Source organism: Coregonus lavaretus (genome assembly GCF_964263955.1).
Source record: "Coregonus lavaretus genome assembly, chromosome: 4".
NCBI classification, from domain to species: domain Eukaryota; kingdom Metazoa; phylum Chordata; class Actinopteri; order Salmoniformes; family Salmonidae; genus Coregonus; species Coregonus lavaretus.
This window is the reverse complement of record NC_139991.1, coordinates 40879054-40905445: the sequence shown is the minus strand read 5'-3', so window position 1 is coordinate 40905445 and position 26392 is coordinate 40879054. Positions and strand designations below refer to the sequence as shown.

Below are 26392 nucleotides of genomic sequence, written 5' to 3'. Positions count from 1 at the left end.
AGGAGAATATAACACAATAGATCTGGTAAAAGATAATACAAACAAAGAAACATGTGTTGCGAGAGAAAGGCCACAATATAATATTGCAGTTTAGGCGCAATTTAGATTTGTGTGCAAAGTTTCAGATTGATCCAGTGAAGCATTGCAATACTGGACTATTTTGTATCAAGTCTGCCCAAATGTGCCGAATTGGTCAATTGATACATTTTCAAGTACATAACTATAGAGAACATACATTTTGTATTACCATATAATTTTTGTAAGTTTACACACTCCCAGGAATGTCATACATGATGGATCATTAGCTTATACACATTTAGATGGCCGTATGAAGCCAGAGACAGCAGGGGTTCAAACTGTAGAACCCAGTTCCTACATTTGAATATAAAAATTAATTTTATCAAACAAAACTATGCTACATTTTATTTCTGGGAACTTTAGGATGACAAATCAGAGCAAGATTACTGAATGTAAGTACATTATTTACCTTCAGAGGTGAATGTATCAAACCAGTTGCCGTGATAAGTTTGATGTTGTTGTGCACTCTCCTCAAACAATAGCATGGTATTGTTTCACTGTAATAGCTAAAGTAAATTGGACAGTGCCGTTAGATTAACAAGAATGTAAGCTTGCTGTTTCTTACAACAGTCATGCTAATCACATTAGCGCACGTTAGCTCAACCGTCCCGTATACGGTACACCGATCCCGTAGAGGTTAATACTATGTCTAACTATAAGCTTGTTTGTGCCCATTCCGCTCTCCCTCTGGGTGTGTGTGTTGTGGTGCCTTGGGCCTCTGCACCACCTCTCCATCCCACCTGCTGCTCAGTCAGATAGGCCCGAGCCCTACTGGACCGGCCACAGCTCACTAGCTGGCCTCACAGACTTTAGCCTGCAGAGCATCACAGGTCTTCTTAGCATCACCAAGCAACATGGCTGTGTTGGGCTTGTAGAAGATGGGGTTGTCCACGGCAGCACAGCCCACTCCCAGAGAACGCTTCATTACAAACACCTATAAGACATGGACACAGGGGCTCAGCTTAGACTGCAGCCATTTACACAGATGAGAAAAAACGGCTGATACATTGTTCTATCCTATCCTACAGTGCCTTCAAAAAGTATTCATACCCCTTGACTTATTCCACATTTTGTTGTGTTACAGCCTGAATTCAAAATTGATTAAATTGATTTTTGTACAGGCTTCCTTCTTTTTACTCTGTCAATTAGGTTAGTATTGTGGAGTAACTACAATGTTGTTGATCCATCCTCAGAATCCTCCTCTCACAGCCATTAAACTCTGTAACTGTTTTAAAGTCACCATAAGCCTCATGGTGAAATCCCTGAGCAGTTTCCTTCCTCTCTGGCAACGAAGTTAGGAAGGACGCCTGTTTCTTTGTAGTGACTGGGTGTATTGACACACCATCTACAGTGTAATGAATAACTTCACCATGCTCAAAAGGGACATTCAATGTCAGTTTTATTTTTATTTTACCAATAGGTGCCCTTCTTTGCGAGGCATTGGAAGAACCTCCCTGGTCTTTGTGGTTGAATCTGTTGTTTGAAATTCACTGCTCGACTGAGGGACCTCACAGATGATTGTATGTGTGGGGTACAGAGATGAGGTAGTCATTGAAAAATCATGTTAAACACTATTATTGCACACAGAGGGAGTCCATGAAATGTATTATGTGACTTGTTTAAGCGCATTTCTACTTCTGAACTTATTTAGGCTTGCCATAACAAAGGAGTTGAATATTTATTGACTGAAAGAAATGTGCTTTTCATTTTTTATTAATTAGAACATTTTTGAAAAACATAATTCCACTTTGACATTATGGGGTATCGTGTGTAGGCCAGTGACAAAAAATATCAATTTAATCTATTTTAAATTCAGGCTGTAACACAACAAAATGTGGATAAAGTCAAGGGGTGTGAATACTTTATCAAAAGCAATGCAATCAGTGTTTTTATCTGAAACTAAATCATGCTATGGTAAATAAGCCAACCCCAACTGTGATAGCACCTCTTTCTGTGTAGTTTGTAAAGACCTCAGACATTTAACACTGATCCATGAACATACCTCAACAGGGGTTCACATGTTGCACCTGCATGTAAGTGGAAGATGGATGGGGAAGCATTCCATTTGGAGGAGAATGGGGAGAAGAGTAAGTTTGTCCCACAACTAATGGATATTTAAGTGTCGGCCATTTACAAAATTAAGCATCATTAGTGTCTGTAGCTGCAGTCTAGTCAGAGAGAGAGAGAGAGAGAGAGAGAGAGAGAGAGAGAGAGCGGGTCCTGGGAAATGGATTGGAGCATCCCGTGATTGTGAGCATGTGTTTTGGAGGCACAGAACGCAACACCATAATTGAATAAGTAAAACCAGAGCGACACTCTCGCCACTAGACTTTTATTCCCTGCTATCTGACACGCTGAAAGATACTTGGAACAGAACCACTGTCATATTGAGACCCAAAAATCAACAGGAGGACCGTCTGAATCTGCTCAGAGGCAGGGAAGGGTCAGTAGTGGCTAGGTGACTCAAGACACATTGTAGTGTTCCCATGGCACGGTCCCACCCACAAACACTACTCTTAACAAACACTCACACACACATACACTCTTATAAAAACACAAATAAGCATGTACTGACTCAAACACCCACTCTAACACCCTCCTGTGTGAGAGGAGTGTAAATGGATCCCACTATGGTTGTGCTTCAGGCCGGGGTTACAGTAAGGGTCTGTGACACCCAGGCCTACCCTAGCCGGCCTCTCTAGGCAGGGCCTCCCAGTCCAGACTCCCAACCTCCTCATCCATAATACATGGGACAGATGGTTTTATTTGGGACCGGGGTAGGGTGCAAACAGAGGTAATCTCAGTCTGGCAATCAGCACCAGAGGATGTGGCTGTGGCACGGTCAGGTTAGGCCTGAACCATTGGATCACCAGCCACCTAACCGTCCGCCAGGCGAGGCGAGGGTACTGTAGGAGGAATGCCCTTTGTCTACTCTGACAAGCTTGGCTATGGTGGCACGGAGGAGCCCCTCCTGGTTTGTTTATATCTCCAGCTAGACTACACACACAGCCAGGCCCAGCACACCCATCCACACCACAGCCTGACCGGCCCCACACAGCGTCACATAAACATGAGCCACAAGTGGAAGGTTATTAATTCAAGTGTCTGAGTCACTTAAGAACAATGAAAATAACATTTTCAACAGTCCAGCAGGTCCGGGGGATATAAACACACACGTCATGTTAATACAGCCCAGTGGAGTAGAGGGCTGGGGTGCTGGTAGTATTAAAGCTCACAAACTCTGTGATTTCCCAAGGGAACCTGTAAAAATCAAGGCATTTTAAAGTGGGGTGGTGAGGCATATGAATCCCACATTTAAGAAAAGTTCCACTCAGATGCTCCAAAATGTCATCATTCCAGAGGGAGCGAGTCACCGCTAATGGAAGCCGTGTGAGATCTGTGCCTGCTGGAGCTACAGTACACCTGGGTAAGGGCCTTGTTGCTCACGCAAGTGTTTGTATGTAAAAAGAGGCCCTGTCCCCCTCTAAGGATGCGGCCTGTCGACTCTGTGAATCTGGAAGTCTAGGACTTGAACAGAACTAAAGACGAATAGCCTCTTTCTGAGCCCATGTTAGTTACCCGCTCCAGGAAGGAGTTAGCTAAACTCCAATACTACTCTTCACCATTTGGAGAGCCGGAGTAAATCAGCTCAACTTCCAACAAGCCATTCTGTGACAGTCAGCATTTGACAGGTGCTGCAGTCCCATTCTCTACCCTTTCTTCCCCCTTGAATTGTGTACTCGTTCACTCCTCATGGATTTGAAAGCAATGGACTAGTGTAGGAAATATGGTGGATCTTCCTTCTAGACCATGCAGCCCCCTCCCTCTCACCTGTTTGGACTTCCATACTTCCAGGACAGGCATGCCAGCGATGATGGAGTTGGGGTCCTCCTAGGCTGCAGAGTTCACTGTGTTGTTAGTCTGTTTCTGAGACAGAGAAAGATAAACAAATTAGATCACAGCAAAACACAGAGAAAATGTGGTGCATATTGTGTATAGACCAAAACATGAAAGGTGAACACGTGACGGGACAGGAGCAGGTGAAACCAAACATACCAGCGAAGTCCTCGTTGATCTCCTCCATCTCCAGCACGATGTCATAGGGAACGCCCGTCTCGGCCAATAGCACGTTGAGCTGCCCAGACATTTCGACCAGCCACGGGGTGGATACCAAACCTGAAAGAGACAAGGATCACCATCTTATTATTTTATTCACCTCCATCTCTATGGCTTGTGGCAAATCACACGGACAAGAAGGGTTAGAAACCCTTGTAGTTTAAAAGTATCATAATAGTTTGGCTATTGACAAAAGTTGAGTCAGATGTACAAGATGGAGGGGCCATGATGTTAGTGCAGGGGGCGGTTTAGGTTCATGTCTGAGGGCCTGTTTTAATGTCAGAGGTCATAAAGGGCCTGAGAAGCAGGGGAAATGGGTTAAGGACAGAGGACGAGAGGGCTCTATGGATACACATTGGAGCAGCAGGTTTATGACCAGAGAGTAAAAGCAGAGATCAGAGCAGCTGCACTCTACTCATACTGCCTGAGGTGTCTCGTTCCCCTCTCCTGCTCGACTCAGACCCTCTGATCTCCTGCCATTATCAATCAGTCCCCAATTTACACACACGCACATGGACACACACACGGCTGTTACCCACTGTTGCCTTAGGAACTTTGAATACCCTCGTGTGTAGCAGTGTGTGGAGTTAACTTAACCCATTAGCTACATCATGTAATGCAATGCAGTGCACATGTTGCAGTGTTGAAATGGGGGGAAACTGGGAGAGGAGGGAGGGGGCGTGGCCTTTACAAGAGAGGCTAACCAGAGCAACATCACATTGTGTGAATTATATTACATTACTGATACATTAGGAACAATATCCACCTCTGGATCTCCAAACAGTGGCAGCCCCATGTCCCGCCTTCATAGCAGCCTAACACCCCCACCCAATTATCCAGCCGAGAGGGAAGGGGAGGGGAGGGGGGACTACAAAATCTGGCCACTCTCTGGCCACCCACTTCCCCCTCTAATCAACTGCAAACGCTCTAAGTAGCAGCAGCTGCTGGAACCCCAGATCAAACGAATGAAGGAAAATTACACAAGCTTCCGGTGTGCCTGTTCCCTTCCCTCCTCTCCTCTCTCCGGTGTGCCTGTTCCTACTTTTGCGCTGCTCTCCTTCACTCTCCTCCCTTTCACCTTCCTCTGTTCTCTCTCCACAGATAGCCTCAACCCTGTCCTTTCCCCTCCTGGCTTTACCTCTCCATCCTCTGGGGTAATGAAGGGGTTAGGGCAGGGGTGGGCAATCATTTTGGCTTGAAGGCCACATCGCGATTTCAAGATTTCACAGATTTTGCACAGGAATGATTTGTTCGTCCAAATAAATTTGCGCGCCAGAAAAACATATACAGTAGGTCCATTCCCAGCTAGCACATAACGTTCTGAGAACCTTAGGTTTCTTAGGTGGGAATTTCAGTACTTCAGCATAATGTTTCCTACAGGTTTCCTCATGGTTCTATTTATAGTCATGTTCTCTAATTGTTCCGAGAACATTAAGAAACAACGTTCTTTTTTGGGAATTTCAGTACGTTTTCTACAGGTTTCCTCATGGTTGCATTCAAAGTTATGTTCTCAGAACATTGAGAAAACTTTCCATGAAAACCACAAGAAAACATTAGTAATGTTCAAAGAACGTTCTAAGAATTATTTAAAGAGCCACTGAACACGCCGATTGGCACGTGTCTTTTTCTGTTGTTCGTTAGAAAAAAAAGAAATGTCAGTCTTGGAGGTGTGTTTCCTGACTGATTCAGCATTTGGTTAAGGATGTTTGTCCCCCATGAGACACTGTAGCTGAAGCCTAATTCATTTCCTAAAAATCCACAGAATGAATCTAAGATAAATCTGAAATCTGTAATCAATTTTGACGTTTTTGCAGAGGATGTTTTAGTTGCGCAATTTTACATCTAACAAAGGTGTTTGGTGAGGTATTTCTCAAGTTAAAAAAATGTGCAACGTGTTGTCTTATGTAAACAAATTTGGGCTGCTGGGCAGGTCTATCTCACGGTCTATGCTATTGGATAGAGAGCCATTTCTAAAGCTGTTCACCCCATGTTAGTGGGCAAATGTACATCGTCAAATCAAAACCCAACTTTAATTTACCCGTTGTGTCGCACGGATGTTCCAAGCTCAGTTTTAGACGAGAATTACTTTATTAGCAAAATTATCCTATTTACACTTTGTAGTCAATTTTGACAGTAGAATACAGTGGGGGGAAAAGGTATTTAGTCAGCCACCAATTGTGCAAGTTCTCCCACTTAAAAAGATGAGAGAGGCCTGTAATTTTCATCATAGGGACACGTCAACTGTGACAGACAAATTGAGGGGAAAAAATCCAGAAAATCACATTGTAGGATTTTTTATTAATTTATTTGCAAATTATGGTGGAAAATAAGTATTTGGTCACCTACAAACAAGCAAGATTTCTGGCTCTCACAGACCTGTAACTTCTTCTTTAAAAGGCTCCTCTGTCCTCCACTCGTTACCTGTATTAATGGCACCTGTTTGAACTTGTTATCAGTATAAAGACACCTGTCCACAACCTCAAACAGTCACACTCCAAACTCCACTATGGCCAAGACCAAAGAGCTGTCAAAGGACACCATAAACAAAATTGTAGACCTGCACCAGGCTGGGAAGACTGAATCTGCAATAGGTAAGCAGCTTGGTTTGAAGAAATCAACTGTGGGAGCAATTATTAGGAAATGGAAGACATACAAGACCACTGATAATCTCCCTCGATCTGGGGCTCCACGCAAGATCTCACCCCGTGGGGTCAAAATGATCACAAGAACAGTGAGCAAAAATCCCAGAACCACACGGGGGGACCTAGTGAATGACCTGCAGAGAGCTGGGACCAAAGTAACAAAGCCTACCATCAGTAACACACTACGCCGCCAGGGACTCAAATCCTGCAGTGCCAGACGTGTCCCCCTGCTTAAGCCAGTACATGTCCAGGCCCGTCTGAAGTTTGCTAGAGTGCATTTGGATGATCCAGAAGAGGATTGGGAGAATGTCATATGGTCAGATGAAACCAAAATATAACTTTTTGGTAAAAACTCAACTCGTCGTGTTTGGAGGACAAAGAATGCTGAGTTGCATCCAAAGAACACCATACCTACTGTGAAGCATGGGGGTGGAAACATCATGCTTTGGGGCTGTTTTTCTGCAAAGGGACCAGGACGACTGATCCGTGTAAAGGAAAGAATGAATGGGGCCATGTATCGTGAGATTTTGAGTGAAAACCTCCTTCCATCAGCAAGGGCATTGAAGATGAAACGTGGCTGGGTCTTTCAGCATGATAATGATCCCAAACACACCGCCCGGGCAACGAAGGAGTGGCTTCGTAAGAAGCATTTTAAGGTCCTGGAGTGGCCTAGCCAGTCTCCAGATCTCAACCCCATAGAAAATATTTGGAGGGAGTTGAAAGTCTGTGTTGCCCAGTGACAGCCCCAAAACATCACTGCTCTAGAGGAGATCTGCATGGAGGAATGGGCCAAAATACCAGCAACAGTGTGTGAAAACCTTGTGAAGACTTACAGAAAACGTTTGACCTGTGTCATTGCCAACAAAGGGTATATAACAAAGTATTGAGAAACTTTTGTTATTGACCAAATACTTATTTTCCACCATAATTTGCAAATAAATTCATTAAAAATCCTACTATGTGATTTTCTGGAATTTTTTTTCTCAATTTGTCTGTCATAGTTGACGTGTACCTATGATGAAAATTACAGGCCTCTCTCATCTTTTTAAGTGGGAGAACTTGCACAATTGGTGGCTGACTAAATACTTTTTTCCCCCACTGTAACTGTTTCTAACTCATACCGATGACACAGAGTTTTCAAAGGGATTCATTGCTTTTTACAGGCAGTCGCTTTTTAAAACACACAATACCCCATAATGACAAAGCAAAAACAGGTTTTTAAAAATGTTTTCAAAAAATGTAATGGAAATATCACATTTACATAAGTATTCAGACCCTTTACTCATTACTTTGTTGAAGCACCTTTTGCAGCGATTACAGCCTCGAGTCTTCTTGGGTATGACGCTACAAGCTTGGCACACCTGTATTTGGAGAGTTTCTCCCATTCTTCTCTGCAGATCCTCTCAAGTTCTGTCAGGTTGGATGGGGAGCGTCGCTGCACAGCTATTTTCAGGTCTCTACAGAAATGTTCGATCGGGTTCAAGTTTGGGGTCTGGCTGGGCCACTCAAGAGCATTCAGAGACTTGTCCCGAAGCCACTCCTGCGTTGTCTTGGCTGTGTTTTTAGGGTCGTTGTCCTGTTGGAAGGTGAACCTTCGCCCCAGTCTGAGGTCCTGAGCACTCTGGAGCAGGTTTTCATCAAGGATCTCTCTGTACTTTACTCCGTTCATCTTTCCCTCAATCCTGACTAGTCTCCCAGTCACTGCCGCTGAAAAACATCCCCACAGCATATGCTGCCAGGATGGTGCCAGGTTTCCTCCAGACGTAACGCTTGGCATTCAGGCCAAAGAGTTCAATCTTGGTTTCATCAGACCAGAGAATCTTGTTTCTCATGATCTGAGTCTTTAGGTGCCTTTTGGCTAACTCTAAGCGGGCTGTCATGTGCCTTTTACTGAGGAGGGGCTTCCGTCTGGCCACTCTACCATAAAGGCCTAATTGGTGGAGTGCTGCAGAGATGGTTGTCCTTCTGGAAGGTTCTCCCATCTCCACAGAGGAACTCTGGAGCTCTGTCAGAGTGACCATCGGGTTCTTGGTCACCTCCCTGACCAAGGCCCTTCTCCCAGATTGCTCAGTTTGGCCGGGTGGCCAGCTCTAGGAAGAGTCTTGGTGGTTCCAAACTTCATCCATTTAAGAATGATGGAGGCCACTGTGTTCTTGGGGACCTTCAATGCTGCAGAAATGTTTTGGTACCCTTCCCCAGATCTGTGCCTCAACACAATCCTGTCTCGGAGCTCTACGGACAATTCCTTCGACCTCATGACTTGGTTTTTGCTCTGACATGCATTGTCAACTGTGGGACCTTATATAGACAGGTGTGTGCCTTTCCAAATCAATTGAATTTACCACAGGTGGACTCCAATCAAGTTGTAGAAACATCTCAAGGATGATCAATGGAAATAGGATGCACTTGAGCTCAATTTCGAGTGTCATAGCAAAGGGACTCATACTTATGTAAATAAGTAAAAATTTCTAAAAAACCTGTTTGTCACGCCCTGACTCATGGGACTCTGGTATGTTGAGTCAGGGTGTGGGTATTCTATGTTAGTTTTCTATGTTGCGTTCTAGGTGTTGTAGTTCTGTGTTTGGCCGAGTGTGATTCCCAATCAGAGACAGCTGTCGCTCGTTGTCTCTGATTGGGGATCATACTTAGGCAGCCTATTGGCACTCATTAGTTGTGGGATCTTGTTCCGTGTTAGAGGCTTGTATTGTGTTTAGCCTTAGGACTTCATGTTTCATTTGGTTTGTTGTTTTGTTCGTGTGTTTATCGGTGTAATAAACATGTACGCATTTCACGCTGCGCCTTGGTCTGACCCGTCCTTAAACGAATGTGACAGAAGAGCCCACCAAACACGGACCAAGCAGCATGCCCAGGAGCAGCAGACACCCTGGACACAGGTAGTGGAGCAGAGATCATGGACTTGGGGGGAGATAAGAGAGGATCTGGCTAAGCAGATGGAGGCCCTGAAAGGGATGAGGGTGGAGAAGGAGAGAGTAGCCGATAGCGGACCCTCGGCGAAGGAGGAAGCCCAGGCAGGGGAGGAGAAACGGCGACCCAAGAGGATGCGGTCACGACGAAAGCCCGAGAAGCAGCCCCAATACATTTTTTTTTTTGGGGGGGGGTGGGGGGGATCACGGGGTGGTTGGCGGAGCCTGGGTTCAGAGCAGAGCCTACTCCCCGTACTCACGCTAGGAAGCGTGTGACTGTGCAGGCTCCGTGTTATGCGGAGCTACGTACTGTGTCGCCAGTGCGCCGGCACAGTCGTGTACGTCCTGTGCTAGCACCACGCATGTGCCGTGCGAAAATAGGCATCCAACCAGGACGGGGTGTGCCGGCTCAACGCTCCTGGTCTCCAGTACGCCTCCTCGGTCCAGCATATCCTGTGCCGGTTCTACGTACTGTATCGCCAGTGCGCGTGCACAGCCCAGTGCGTCCTGTCCTAATGCCACACACGTACTGTGCGGAAGTAGGCATCCAGCCAGGACGGGTTGTGCCAGCTCTCCGCTTCAGACCTCCAGTCCGCCTCCACAGTCCGGCCCGGCCCGTTCCTGTTCCTCGCACCAAGCCAGTGGTGCGTGTTCCCAGTCGGGCCCGGCCCGTTCCTGCTCCTCGCACCAGACCAGTGGTGCATGTTCCCAGTCCGGTACGGCCCGTGCCTGCACCCCGCACCAAGCCAGTGGTGCGTGTCGCCAGTCCGGCCTGGCCCGTTCCTGCTCCTCGCACCAAGCCAGTGGTGCGTGTTCCTAGTCCGGTTCGGCCCGTGCCTGCTCCACCGGTGCCCAGTCCAGCTTCGGTCAGCGGCTCCAGTCCGGAGCCAGAACCGTCCGCTCCACCGGTGTCCGCTCCAGCTCCGGTCAGCGGCTCCAGTCCAGACCCAGACGTCAGCCCCTCTCCAGGTTCGGGGTCTCCCACACCAGGGTCCAGACAGGGCTTGGTGCATCGTGGGAGGAAGGAGAGGGGGAGCAGCGCGCCGAGGTCCAGACCAGACCAGGGGCATAACGGGGAGGCTGAGAGAATGTGGTCGTCACGCCCGGAGCTGGATCCGCCTCCGAGGTGGAATGCCCACCCGGACCCTTCCCTGTCATGTCAGGTTGGTGCGGTCAGAGTCCGCACCTTTGGGGGGGGTACTGTCACGCCCTGACTCATGGGACTCTTGTGTTTAGCCTTAGGACTTCACGTTTCGTTTGTTGTTTTGTTTGTGTGTTTATCGGTGTAATAAACATGTACGCATTTCACGCTGCGCCTTGGTCTGACCCGTCCTTAAACGAACGTGACACTGTTTTGCTTTGTCATTATGGGGTATTGTGTGGAGATTGATGAGAATATATATTTTTTTAAATCCATTTTAGAATAAGGCTGTAATGTTACAAAATGTGGAAAAAGTGAAGGTGTCTGAATACTTTCTGAATGCACTGTATACATTTCGTTCTCAGCGTCAACAATACTCTCTCTATCCTCCATCTTGCTAAGGGTGTTCAGGTGGGTTGGGTGCCCATTAATTGGCCACACCTGATCTTAATGAGTGATTGTTTCCTTTGAAAATGGGGTCTGTTTGAATAGACAAAAATGTAATGCTTGCTCCATCCTGGTGGCGCATTGGACTAATTCCATGGACAGAGAACAAAAGATCATAGGTTTCAATCTCATGGACGCTGTGCCACAATAAAAAATAAATGTGTTTTCATGATTAATGCCTAAGCAAATTCATTTCCATGTGTCCTATCTGTGCTTGGAGTTCAAAACAGGTAACCCAAATGAAGCTAGCAGTCTTATTGAAACATGTTCTCAGAACGTTATTGAATTACCTTCAAATAACCTATAATTTCCGTTCTCAGAACATTAATAAAACCTCCCAGGAAAACTTTCAGAGAACCATAGTAAAACGTTCTCAGAACCTCCCTGTAACCTAATAATGAATGTTCCCAGAACAGACAATATTTTCACTTCCGTTCTCAGAACATTTAAAAAACGTTTAACTGGTCAGGAAATGTATGGTGTCGTTCCCAGAACCAATTGGAAACCAAAAAAGTACTTTCCCACAACTTCCAAGAAACCAAATGTGCTAGCTTGGTTATTATTTCTACACACGATCTATATGGTTTTAGACATTCAAGTTAGGGTTGCACTGACGTGGAAATTCTGGGCCGATGCCAATATCAAATATATTATTTGAATACCAACACGGATATTTATAATTTCAAGGCCTTTTTACCCATTAGCCTAGTAGCAGGTAGCCTAGCAGTTAAGAGCGTTGGGCCAGTAACCGAAAGGCCTTAAAATTATTATTTTTTAAATATGAAAAATCGGTCCATGTACCCTTGAGCAGGGCACTTAACCCTAATTGCTCCTGTAAGTCGCTCTGGATAAGAGCGTCTACTAAATTAACAAAATGTAAATGTTCATAACATTAATAAATCAAAGTTTATTGGTCGTGTATACAGTTTATAATGTGTGCAGCGAAATGCTTATGTTACTAGCTCTTAAAGGGATACTTCAGGATTTTGGCAATGATGCCCTTCAGAAAGTATTCACACCCCTTTACTTTTTCCACATTTTGCTGTGTTACAGCCTGAATTTAAAATTGATTACATTTAGGTTTTTTGGTCACTGGCCTACACACAATACCCCATATTTTCAAAGTGGAATTACGAAAAGCTGAAATGTCTTGAGTCAGTAAGTATTCAACCCCTTTGTTATGGCAAGCCTGAATAAATTCAGGAGCAAAAATGTGCTGAACAAGTCACATAATAAGTTGCATGGACTCACTCTATGTACAATAATAGAGTTTAACATGATTTTTGAATGACTACCTCATCTCTGTACCCCACCCATACAATCAGCTGTAAGGTCTGCTAAATGACTAAAATGTAAATGTAAATGTCCCTCAGTTGAACAGTGAATTTCAAACACAGATTCAACCACAAAGACCAGGGAAGTTTTCCAATGCCTCGCAAAGAAGGGCATCTATTGGTAGATGGGTAAAAATAAAAGCAGACATTGAATATCCCTTTGAGCATGGTGAAGTTATTCATTACATGTGGATGGTGAATCAATAGACCCAGTCACTACAAAGATACAGGCATCCTTCCTAACTCAGTTGCCAGAGAGGAAGGAAACCGCTCAGGGATTTCACCATGAGACCAATGGTGACTTTAAAACAGTTACATAGTTTAATGGCTGTGATTGGAGAAAACTGAGGATGGATCAACAACATTGTAGTTACAACAAGGCACTAAAGTAATACTGCAAAAAATGTGGCAAAGCAATTAACTTTCCTGTCCTGAATAGAAACTGTTACAGTATGTTTTGGGCAAATCTAATACAACATATTACTGAGTGCCACTCTCCATATTTTCAAGCACAGTGGTGGCTACATCATGTTATGGGTATGCTTGTAATCGTTAAGGAATGGGGAGTATTTCAGGATAAAAAATAAACGGAATGGAGCTAAGCACAGGCAAATTCCTAGAGGAAAACCTGGTTCAGTCTGCTTTCCACCAGACACTGGGAGATGATTTCATCTTTCAACAAGACAATAACCTAAAACAAAAGGTCAAATCTACACTGGCGTTGCTTACCAAGATGACAGTGAGAATGTTTCTGAGTGGCCAAGTTATAGTTTTGACTTAAATCTGCTTGGAAATCTATGGCAAGACCTGAAAATGGTTGTCTAGCAATGGTCAACAACTAAATTGACAGAGCCTGAAGAATTTTGAAAATAATAAATGGGCAAATGTTACACAATCCAGGTGTGGAAAGCTCTTAGACTTACCCAGAAAGACTCACAGCTGTAATTGCTGCCAAAGGTGATTCTAACATACACTGAGTGTACAAAACATTAGAAACACTGTCCTAATATTGAGTTGGACCCCCTTTTGCCCTCAGACCATCCTCAATTCATTGGGGCATGGACGCTGACCCATGTTGACTCCAATGCTTCCCACAGTTGTGTCAAGTTGGCTGGGTGTCCTTTGGGTGGTGGACCATTCTTGATACACACAGGAAACTGTTGAGTGAAAAACCCAGCAGCGTTGCAGTTCTTGAGACATCCCGTTCAAAGGCACTTCAATCTTTTGTCTTGCCCATTCACCCTCAATGGCACACATACACAATCCATGTCTCAATTGTCAAAAATCATTCTTTAACCTGTCTCCTCCTCTTCACTTACGCTGATTAAAGTGGATTTAACAAGTGATATCAATAAGGGATCATTGCTTTCACCTGGATTCACCTGGTTAGTCTTTGTCATGGAAAGAGCAGGTGTTCCTAATGTTTTGTACACTCAGGGGGTTGAATACTTATCAGGGGGTTGAATACTTATCTAATCAAGACAGTGTTTAATTTTTATTTATATATATATATTTTTATTTATTTATTTTACAGTTTGTCTGTAATTCGTTGACACATTTTTTTCTATTAAATCCATTTTAATGCCACTTTGTAGCACAACAAAATGTGGAAAAAGTCAAGGGGTGTGAATACTTTCTGAAGGTACTGTATAAAGTGGGTAAAACAGTATGTAAAACAGTATTGCACCTGTACGGTCTCCGCCTTCTAGATGGTAGCGGGGTGAACAGGCCGTGGCTCGGGTGGCTGAGGTCCTTGACGATACTCTTCCCTTGACGATACTCTTCCTGTGACACAGAGTGCTGTAGATGTCCTGGAGGGCAGGCAGTGTGCCCCCGATGATGCGTTGCGATGACCGCACCACCCTCTGGAGAGCCATGCAGTTGTGGGCTGTGCAGTTGCCGTACCAGGCGGTGATACAGCCTGACAGAATGCTCTCGATGGTGCCTCTGTAGAAGCTTGTAAGGGTCTTAGGGGCCAAGCCAAATTTCTTCAGCCTCTCTCTGCTGTCTCCTGTAGTCCACGATCAGTTACTTAGTTTAATTGACATTGAGGCAGAGGTTATTTTCCTGGCACCACTCCCCCAGGGCTCTCACCTTCTCCCTGTTGGTAATCAGGCCTACCACTATTGTGTTGTCAGCAACCTTGATGATTGAGTTGGAGACGTGTGTGGCATGGGTAAACAGGGAGTACAGGAGGGGGTTGAGCACGCACCCTTGTGGAGCCCCCGTGTTGAGGATCAGCGTAGCGCAGGTGTTGTTGCCTACGTTCACCACCTGGTGTTGGCCCATCAGGAAGTCAGACCCAGGGCCCTGAGCTTAGTGATCAGCTTGGAGGGCAAAATGTTGTTGAAGACTGAGCTGTAGTCGATGAACAGCATTCTTACATACATTTACATTTACATTTTAGTCATTTAGCAGACGCTCTTATCCAGAGCGACTTACAGTTAGTGAATACATATATATATATTTTTTTTCATACTGGTCCCCCGTGGGAATTGAACCCACAACCCTGGCGTTGCAAACACCATGCTCTATCAACTGAGCTACATCCCTGCCGGCCATTCCCTCCCCTACCCTGGACAACGCTAGGCCAATTGTGCGCTGCCCATGAGTCTCCCGGTCGCGGCCGGCTGTGACAGAGCCTGGATTCGAACCAGGATCTCTAGTGGCACAGCTAGCACTGCGATGCAGTGCCTTAGACCACTGCGCCACTCGGGAGACATAGGTATTCCTCTTGTCCAGGTGGGATAGGGTAGTGTGCAGTGCATGGTGATTGCGTCATCTGCGGATCCTTTGGGACGGTATGCAAATTGTAGTGGGTCTAGGGTGTCGGCTAAGGTGGAGGTGATATGATCCTTAGCTAGCCTCTCAAAGCACTCCATGATGACAGAAGTGAGTGCTACATTTTACATTACATTTTAGTCATTTAGCAGACGCTCTTATCCAGAGCAACTTACAGGAGCAATTAGGGGGTAAGTGCCTTGCTCAAGAGCACACCGACAGATTTGTCACTTACTCGGCTCGGGGATTCAAACCATCAACCTTTCGGTTACTGGCCCAAAGCTCTTAAATCACTAGGTTACCTGCCGTCCAATTTAGTTTAGTTACCTTCGCTTTATTGAGTACAGGTAAAATGGTGGACATCTTGAAGCAAGTGGGGACAACAGACTGAGATAGGGAGAAATGTCATGTCCGTAAACACTCCAGCCAGCTAGTCTGCACATGCTCTGAGGACGCAGCTTGGGATACCATGTGGGCTGGCAGCCTTGCGAGGGGTAACACGCTTGAATGTCTTTGTCACGCCCTGACTCTGGGGACTCTTATTTGTTGAGTCAGGGTGTGATTTTCTATGTGGTGTAGATCTATGTTTATAGTCTAGTATGTCTAGATCTATGTTGGCCGGTGTGGTTCCCAATCAGAGGCAGCTGTCGCTCGTTGTCTCTGATTGGGGACCATACTTAGGCAGCCTATTGGCACTAGTGGGTTGTGGGATCTTGTTCCGTGTGAGGTATGTTGTTTGTGTCTACCTTGGACTTCACGCGTCGTTTCGTTTATTGTTTTGTCGAGTGTTTATGAAGTTTAAATAAACATGTATGCATATCACGCTGCGCCTTGGTCTGACCTGTCTATGAACGAACGTGACAGAAGATCCCACCAAACACGGACCAAGCAGCGTGCCCAGGCGGAGAGAGTAGCCATGTCACAGGTGGGCAAGTGGTGGTCATGGGAGGAGATATTTGTGGGGAAAGGGCCATGGGCGAAGGTAGATGCCCAGGCAGGAGAGGAGCAACGGCAACACAGAGGACGCCGGTCGAGGAAGAAGCCCGAGAGACAGCCCCAAGAAAAAAAATTTGGGGGGCTAAAAGGGTGGTTGGCGGAGCCTAGTGTTAGAGCAGAGCCAACTCCCCGTATCATGCGAGGAAGCGTGTGACTGGGCAGGCTCCGTGTTATGCAGAGCTACGTACTGTGTCGCCAGTGTGCCGGCACAGTCCATACGTCCTGTGCTAGCACCACGCACGTGCCGTGCGAAGATGGGCATCCAGCCAGGACGGGGTGTGCCGGCTCAACGCTCCTGGTCTCCAGTACGCCTCCTCGGTCCCGCATATCCTGCGCCGGTTCTACGTACTGTATCGCCAGTACGCGTGCACAGCCCTGTGCGTCCTGTGCTAATGCCTCACATTTACTGTGCGGAAGTAGGCATCCAGCCAAGACGGGTTGTGCCAGCTCTCCGCTTCAGACCTCCAGTCCGCCTCCACAGTCCGGTACGGCCCGTTCCTGCTCCTCGCACCAAGCCAGTGGTGCGCGTTGCCAGCCCGGTCCGGCATGTTCCTGCTCCTCGCACCAAACCAGTGGTGCGTGTTCCCAGCCCGGCCTGTTCCTGCTCCTCGCACCAAGCCAGTGGTGCGCATCGCCAGCCCGGCCCGGCCTGTTCCTGCTCCTCGCACCAAGCCAGTGGTGCGCGTCGCCAGCCCGGCCCGGCCTGTTCCTGCTCCTCGCACCAAACCAGTGGTGCGTGTTCCCAGCCCGGCCTGTTCCTGCTCCTCGCACCAAGCCAGTGGTGCGAATCGCCAGCCCGGCCCGGCCTGTTCCTGCTCCTCGCACCAAGCCAGTGGTGCGCGTCGCCAGCCCGGCCCGGCCTGTTCCTGCTCCTCGCACCAAACCAGTGGTGCATGTGCCTAGTCCGGTTCGGCCCGTGCCTGCTCCTCGCACCAGACCAGTGGTGAGTGTGTCCAGTCCGGCACGGCCCGTGCCCGTTCCACCGCGGTGCCTGATCCAGCTCCGGTCAGCTGCTCCACACCGGAGCCAGAGCAGTCCACTCCACCGGGGTCTAGTCCAGTTCCGGTCAGCGGCTCCACTCCGGAGCCAGAGTAGTCCGCTCCACCGGTGCCTGATCCAGCTCCGGTCAGCGGCTCCACTCCGGAACCAGAGCAGTCCGCTCCACCGGGGTTCAGTCCAGATCCGGTCAGCGGCTCCACTCCGGAGCCAGAGCAGTCCGCTCCACCTGTGCCAAGTCCAGCTCCGGTCAGCGGCTCCAGTCCAGACCCAGACGTCAGCCCCTCTCCAGGTTCGGGGTCTCCCACACCAGGGTCCAGACAGGGCTTGGAGTATAGTGGGAGGAAGGAGAGGGGAAGCAGCGCGCCGAGGTCCAGACCAGATCAGGGGCGCAACAGGGAGGCGGAGAATAGGTGGTTGTCACGCCCGGAGCCGGATCCGCCTCAGAGGCGGAATGCCCACCCGGCCCCTACCCTGTTAAGTAAAGGTTGTGCGGTCGGAGTCCGCACCTTTGGGGGGGGGGGGTACTGTCACGCCCTGACTCTGGGGACTCTTATTTGTTGAGTCAGGGTGTGATTTTCTATGTGGTGTAGATCTATGTTTATAGTCTAGTATGTCTAGATCTATGTTGGCCGGTGTGGTTCCCAATCAAAGGCAGCTGTCGCTCGTTGTCTCTGATTGGGGACCATACTTAGGCAGCCTATTGGCACTAGTGGGTTGTGGGATCTTGTTCCGTGTGAGGTATGTTGTTTGTGTCTACCTTGGACTTCACGTGTCGTTTCGTTTATTGTTTTGTCGAGTGTTTATTAAGTTTAAATACATTTTACTTTTACATTTTAGTCATTTAGCAGACGCTCTTATCCAGAGCGACTTACAGTTAGTGCATACATAATTTTTTATACCCCCCGTGGGAAGCGAACCCACAACCCTGGCGTTGCAAACGCCATGCTCTACCAACTGAGCTACATCCCCGCCGGCCATTCCCTCCCCTACCCTGGACGACGCTGGGCCAATTGTGCGCCGCCCCATGGGTCTCCCGGTCGCGGCCAGCTACGACAGACCAAACATGTATGCATATCACGCTGCGCCTTGGTCTGACCCGTCTATGAACGAACGTGACAGTCTTACTCACGTCAGCCACGGAGATCGGGAGCACACAGTACTCGTGAGCGGCGAGGGCCCACGTCGGCGGCTCTGTGTTGTTTCCCTCAAAGCGGGCGAAGGTGTTTAGCTTTTCCGCGACGTGGCTGCCTTTCCCTTTATAATCTGTGATTGTCTGGAGTCTCTGCCACATGAGTCTTGTGTCTGAGCCGTTGAATTACGACTCCACTTTGTCCCTGTACTGTCATAGCTGGTCTATTTGCACAAGTCCATGTTCCCAGTCACCTTGCCGTGGTTAAATGCGGTGGTTCACACTTTCAGTTTTGCACGAATGCTGCCATCTTCCCACGTTTTTTGGTTTGGATAAGTTCTAATCGTCACAGTAGGAACAACATCCTCTATGCACTTCCTGATGAACTCAGTCACTGAGTCAGTGTTCACGTTGATACTATTCCCAGAGGCGACCCGCAGCAATTCCTAATCCGTGTGATCAAAACAGTCTTGAATCATAGATTCTGATTGGTCAGACCAAAGTTGAACAGTCCTTACCACGGGTGCTTCCTGCTTAAGTTTCTGCCTATAGGTGGGGAGGAGCAGGATGGAGATGTGATCTGATTTGCAGAAGGGAGGGCGGGGGAGGGCCTTGTAGCCGTCCAGGAAGGGAGAGTAACAATGGTTAAGCGTGTTCTCTCAATGTGTAGCACAGGAATTTTGGGAGTGTTTTCCTCATATTTCCTATATTAAAGTCCCCAGCTACAATAAATGCGGCCTCAGGATATCCAGTTTGCACAAAGTCAAGTGTACGGAGAACCCCGCTGTCTGTATGGACAGGGACAATATATCCGGAGTCATGAAAACTGAGTATGTTACAGTCCCTTATGTCTCTCTGAAAGGAGATCCTTGATCTGAGCTCGTCTACTTTATTGTCCAGGGACTGAACGTGCAGTGGACGGTTTGCTCGCCGCCTGAGCCTGACTAGAACCCCACTTCTCTGGTGTCAACGTTTTGGTTTAGCACCCGGGATGAATGGGCTGCCTCAGGAAGTCCAAAAATAGGATCCAGGGAACTCAAATTTCTTGTCTAATTTCTAAATTATTTTTAGCTCTAGGTAATAATACTAGAAATGTTCTGAGCAAATAATGTAAGAAATAACAAAATACTGCAAAGTTGGCTAGGAGCTAGAAACAGGCGACCGTGTCTGTTGATGCCATCTTGTCGATAACAAGAAAAGATGTCAAATTAATTGAATATGGGGTAGGTCAGACTTAATATTGCAGATAGATTCTGCCTTCCATCAATGGAATTGTCTGCATCATTTCCAGTCCCCCACATATTTTTTTGTAAATATATACAGTACCAGTCAAAGGTTTGGACACACCTACTCATTCAAAGGTTTTTCTTTATTTTTACTATTTTCTACATTGTAGAATAATAGTTACGACATCAAAACTATGAAATAACACATATGGAATCATGTAGTAACCAAAAAAGTGTTATACAAATCAAAATATATTTTATATTTGAGATTCTTCAAAGTAGCCACCCTTTGCCTTGATGACAGCTTTGCACACTCTTGGCAGTCTCTCAACCAGCTTCACCTGTAATGCTTTTCCAACAGCCTTGAAGGAGTTTCCACATATGCTGAGCACTTGTTGGCTGCTTTTCCTTCACTCTGCGGTCCAACTCATCCAAACCATCTCAATTGGGTTGAGGTTGGGTGATTGTGGAGGCCAGATCATCTGATGGAGCACTCAATCACTCTCCTTCTTGGTTAAATAGCCCTTACACCGCCTGGAGGTGTTGGGTCATTGTCCTGTTGAAAAACAAATGATAGTCCCACTAAGCGCAAACCAGATGGGATGGCGTATAGCTGCAGAATGCTGTGGTAGCCATGCTTGTTAAGTGTGCCATGAATTCTAAATAAATCACAGACAGTGTCACCAGCAAAGCACCCCCACCGCATCACACCTCCTCCTCCATGCTTCACGGTGGGAACTACACATGTGTAGATCATCCGTTCACCTACCCTGCGTCTCACAAAGACACAGCGGTTGGAACCAAAAATCTCAAATTTGGACTCATCAGACCAAAGGACAGATTTCCACCAGTCTAATGTCCATTGCTTGTGTTTCTTGGCCCAAGCAAGTCTCTTCTTCTTATTGGTGTCCTTTAGTAGTGGTTTCTTTGCAGCAATTCGACCATGAAGGCCTGATTCACACAGTCTCCTCTGAACAGTTGATGTTGAGATGTGTCTATTACTTGAACTCTGTGAAGCATTTATTTGGGCTGCAATTTCTGAGGCTGGTAACTCTAATGAACTTATCCTCTGCAGCAGAGGTAACTCTGGGTCCTCCTTTCCTGTGGCGGTCCTCATGAGAGCCAGTTTCATCATAGCGCTTGATGGTTTTTGCGACTGCACTTGAAGAAACTTTCAAAGTTCTTGAAATTTTCCAGATTGACTGACCTTCATGTCTTAAAGTAATGATGGACTGTAGTTTCTCTTTGCTTATTTGAGCTGTTCTTGCCATAATATGGACTTGGTCTTTTACCAAATAGGGCTATCTTCTGTATACCACCCCTACCTTGTCACAACACAACTGATTGGCTCAAACGCATTAAGAAGGAAAGAAATTCTACACATTTTAACAAGGCACAGCTGTTAATTGAAATTAATTCCAGGTGACTACCTCATGAAGCTGGTTGAGAGAATGCCAAGAGTGTGCAAAGCTGTCATCAAGGCAAAGAAGGGTGGCTACTTTGAAGAATCTCAAATATAAAATATATTTTGATTTGTTTAACACTTTTTTTGTTACTACATGATTACATATGTATTATTTCATAGTTTTGATGTCTTCACTATTATTCTACAATGTAGAAAATAGTAAAAATAAAGAAAAATCCTGGAATGTATAAAATAAATATTTTTTAAATATATTTCCCCCTAACCCTACCATCCCTCCCCTAATTGGAGTAAACTCCACGTATCGGTTTGTACAAAAAATAAAAACATGTTTTATTTTTTTGCTAGGTAACGTTAGCTAGCGATAGTTGGTTGTACCTGCCAACTTAAATTTAAACTAAAAATTTCTCATGCACTCTCTAGTCTCTGCAGCAGACATATAGTGAGAAATATGTTTGGAACTTAAAATCTCAATAAAATCGCAGTATTGAATATATATAGAATTGTGAGAATCATAATACATATCGGCACCTAAGTATCGTGACAATATCGTATCGTGAGGTCCCTGACAATTCTCAGCCCTACTGAAATGCATCAGAAAGGTATTGGAAAGTTTAAGCTCGTCTACTCTATTGTCCAGGGACTGAACGTTAGAGAGTAATATACTCGGAAGCGGTGGATGATTTGCTCACTAAGGGAAGATGATCAGGTAATAATTGTGTGTGTAGAAAAGAAGGTCTGCATTGCTTTCAATTGCAGTTTTGTCACAGGCCTTTCCAATGGCCTTTGAGCGTTGTAGACACACGTTTCCTGTGAGTCTTAAGTATCAGGAATGGGGTCTTAATAGCTAATAGCTCCAACCCTTCAAAAGCTAGAGCCAAATTCGTAGGAAGAAACAGAAACCGCTTTTTGTCCAACCTTTTTTTATTTTGCCCACCCCTGGGTTAGGGCCATAGCTTTGGTTACCATTGGGAAGAGTCTATGGTAATCTGTTTACCAGGGTCCTTACCTGACAATCTTGCCCTGCTCCTGCAGCATCTTGACCAGCTCAGCAATGCAGTACTGGGCCTTGGCAGCACATAGACCATAACCTGCAGGACAAGAACACAACAGCCTGAGTGGAAAACACAATAGTCATTAAAAACAAGCAGAGAAAGCTTTCAAAAGAAAATGGTAACATTTGCTATGAAAACCTGTCAACTGCTGTCTGTATAAAAGTCAGAAAAATAGAGGGAACACAATAAAACTTCAGAACACAGTCTGCCTGGATTTTGACTGGCACATCTTAATCCAAGTCAAAAACTGACTACTACCTCTGAACAGTGATAAAAAATGCTTGTATAAATAGCAAAAATACTCAGACAATCCCAGAGATTCTTATCCAGACATTGATCTTCTGATGCTAAAAAAACAAACATTTGCATAAAGCCCTATCAAACGTGCTTCAAAAGAATCAAATCATCCTTATATAAACACATTTAACATTTAGGAAATTACCAATAAATTCTATTTCCTTAAATGTTATTTATCCGTTTTTGGTTTTGACACACCAGGTATTTGGGCACAGTGAAACTGATCAAACCTGAAAATTCTAACAAGAAAAATATTCAAACCAACATATCCCAGCAATAGGGAATTAAAGTTCAGGACCAGTGGATACCAAGTGGAACAGAGGATGTCTGAGGGCTTAGGCGTAAACAAGTCTACTAACCTAGTTTATCTGTATGTATTGTCTCAAATAGCAGAATATGGTTTTCATAATAATCCTACATACAAGTGGGAGCTCTTTCCTCTCATTTCAACAAGACTGGAGGTGAAATAATTGAGCTTGTTATTTTATAACACAATAAACAAACACTGTAAAATAAATAAAGTACATCAAGGCTGAAAAAAAATAATCAGTTGTGAAATGATTTCAATCCTTTTATCTGAAGCTGTCAAGTGGGAGCATGTCCGGGAATCTGGAGCAAATCAATGTTACTCTTGAAGCTAGAATCCTTAGTTGCTACATCCATTTTTTTATGTATAAATTAATGATATATTGATTCTTGAAGAATATAACATAAATAACTCATGAGCTCAGTTCAACTGTCGTAACAGAATATAAGCTTGTTTTACCCAAATGTTTGTAAACAATGTAAATGTAAACAAACATTATATAGCCTCAAAACATGGTCAAAACTATAATTTTGATCTCATGGATGGCCAGTCCTTGCATCCATATCAATTTGAGAGTGGTTACATTTCTCCAGGCCCATCCCTCAGCTTTGTTATTGTTTCAATTAAGGATTCTAGCTTTAGTCCATGTCTTCCCCTTTTAAATGTATGATATACAGTGCCTTCAGAAAGTATTCACACCCCTTGAATTTTTCCACATTTTGTTGTGTTACAAAGTGGGATTAAAATGGATTTCATTTTTATTTTTCCATTCGATCTACACAAAATACTCTGTAACGTCAAAGTGGAAGAAAAACTCTAACATTTGTAAAGAAAAAAATAAATAATAATATATCTTGATTAGATAAGTATTCAACCCAGAGTCACCTTTGGTAGCGAGACATTTCAGCTTTTCATTTTAAATTAATCTGTAACATTTTCTAAAAACATAATTCCACTTTGACATTATGGGGTATTGTGTGTATGCCAGTGACACAAAATCTCAATTTAATCCATTTTAAATTCAGGCTGTAACACAACAAAATGTGGAAAAAGTCAAGTGGTTTGAATACTTTCTGAAGGCACTGTATATAGCTATTAATCTTTGAAGAATATAACTTATAAATGCCCCATGAGCTTTGTTCAACTGCAGAAAGTCAAATATAAGCTTGTTTTACTGCATTGTTTGTAAACAATGTAATTGTAAACAAACACTGTATCGCTTGAAAACATGGTTAAACTATCATTATGACCTCATGGATGGTCAGTCCTTGCATCCATAGCTCTGCCTATGAATTTGAGAGTGGTTACATTTCTCCTGCTCCATCCCTCAGCCATTTACCAAAACAAGTGGCGGGGTGGCGGTTTTGTTGTTTTTCCCAACTACAGATTTCCCCTTTAAGGATGATCTTATCAAAGTACTGACGGAAAATAATTACTTATTGCCCAAAAAAAGATATTGGGATTTTCTTACATGTACATTGATCAGCTGCAAGTGCACATGAATTGCTCCAGTACATGTGGTAGACAGGACATTTTTAACTCAAAAGACGAAGTAAGCCTTTGTTCACTCGTCTCCACCATTCCAAAGCCAACCTAGGCCTTTCAAACACAACAACGACCATCAACACTCATCTTTCATCTGCCTCGTGCAGAGTTGAGAAGCCTCTTACTGAAATGAGCACCATCCAAGAGAGAGAAACAATAATTCACAGCAAATGGACAATCTAAAGCCTCAATTGCTGTTTACAACGTTTGATAGGCCTGTCACAACAGCCGTCAAGTACTCTGCTTTAAACACAGCATGTTGCACTGAGCATATCTACGGTCCACACTCGCTCCTTAATGATTTTCATTTTCTTCATGCAGACCCTCAAACACAAGCTTTTCTCCTAACGAAAACAATCCCGTCCAGACAAGGCCAGTGTTTATCAAAAAAAGTCTTAAATGTTTCCACTGATGTCAATCAAGCAAAGTGACTGTGACTGGTCCAATTATAGGAAATGTGAAAAGGAAAACAAGACAGCTCCGGTTCCAGCCCCAGCTCGGGCCTGGTGTAGTGTGGTGCACTGCAGTCAGCAGGAGAATCTGGGACCCACTGACAACACAGAGAGCAACAGTGGAACAGTGCACCATAACACCAAGCTTAGAAGCTGAGGATCACCTTCCAGTCTGGCAGGACTACCTGGCACACAAACACCGGCTAATTTGGGTACATTTGGAGAAGATGCTTGAAAATAATATTTGGATACAAAAACAAGTCTGGGTTTGCAGTAGTCAGTGAGATAACTGTGTACTTTAGAAGTTCAGAACATCCTCCACAATAGATATAGTAACATCGTAACTCTCCCCCACTGTCTACAGGGGCCCATGGTGTAGATCCATGTTAGATAGATAGAGTCTAACTGTCTAATGTCTGGGTCCATGGCTGGGTCAGGACACCGTAGGGTTGAGCCCTGCTGGACGGCTGGAGGCTGGACTGCCAGCGGCGGTGTGTTTTAAATGAAGGAGCCATCTCTGTTGTGCTTGGCCCCGCATGCCTGTATACTCTGGAGTGCCACGTTAAATCATATTTTCTCCCCTTCTCTTTATTCATCTTCCCACATCTCATCGTCCCTCCATCTGTTCGTCCTGTCTGCCCGTAATGGTCCAGTTCTCTGTTGTAGTGAACAAAGTGGATGCAGATGCAGACAGAGGACAGACAGAGCCATAAGCTTTGCTGGAGGCCATTACACTTACCGGCCCAGGAGGTCAAGCCGAGCGACAGAGAACCAGGCTGTTTAGAAGAGCAGAGCCAGCCACTAGGTTGGGTCTGTGTCCCAAATGGCACCCTATCCCCATTTATTGTGCACTACTTTTGACCAGAGCCATATGGATAATGCATATTAAAGCCTTTAAAAAAGAGCCTTCTTTTCTCTTCCTCCTTTACTTTCTCTGGAAGCAGCATATGGACCAGGACAGTCTGAGGCTGAACTATCAGTCCCTGCTGCCTGCCAGTGACTTCTCACTAAACAGTTCACTTCACCACTAGGTTGGAAAAGCAATGTGCAGAGAGCTGTCGTCAGGGGACGGGTTTTCAGACAGGGTGGGAGAGTGGAAAGACAGAGAGTGAGATTATACAGAGGTCTGTCAAAGCTTCAATAAACCCTACTCCCAAACACGACCCAGGCTCTTGGACCACCTCGGGATAGAGTGGGCCTGCATGCCTGACGGGCCCTACTTGAGAGGTGCCCTAACGAAGTTTAGCAAATTAACTGGTGATGTAACAAGGTCAACAGAGGTTAGCTAAACATAGAAAAAAGTTCTGTAATTTATGAAAAATGTTGATGGCAAAGGACCATGTTTTCTACTTTCTGCACAAGACCTTTGGCCACAACCCACTTACACTCTAGGTCTTAAAAACATTTGTCAGTTGAACCCTGTGTACGTGGGTGGTTTAGTTTAAATGAACCTACCCGGTCAGTACCCCGGTGTGTGGAAGTACCACTGTGTTCATGCTG

The 26392-nt window shown here is 45.4% G+C and overlaps 1 pseudogene across 1 annotated transcript in view; it reads right to left on the bottom strand.

Annotated features, from left to right (window-relative positions):
* Positions 1-868: 868 nt before the first annotated feature.
* LOC311127423 (NAD(P) transhydrogenase, mitochondrial-like) overlaps positions 869-26392 on the bottom strand; it is a 46434-nt pseudogene continuing 20910 nt past the window's right edge. Inside the window, exons 16-19 of the transcript in view lie at positions 22246-22327; positions 4135-4254; positions 3910-4005; positions 869-1012 (exon numbers count right to left, since the gene is read on the bottom strand). The product of the transcript in view is annotated as an NAD(P) transhydrogenase, mitochondrial-like (transcript). The remainder of the gene's footprint in view (positions 1013-3909; positions 4006-4134; positions 4255-22245; positions 22328-26392) is intronic.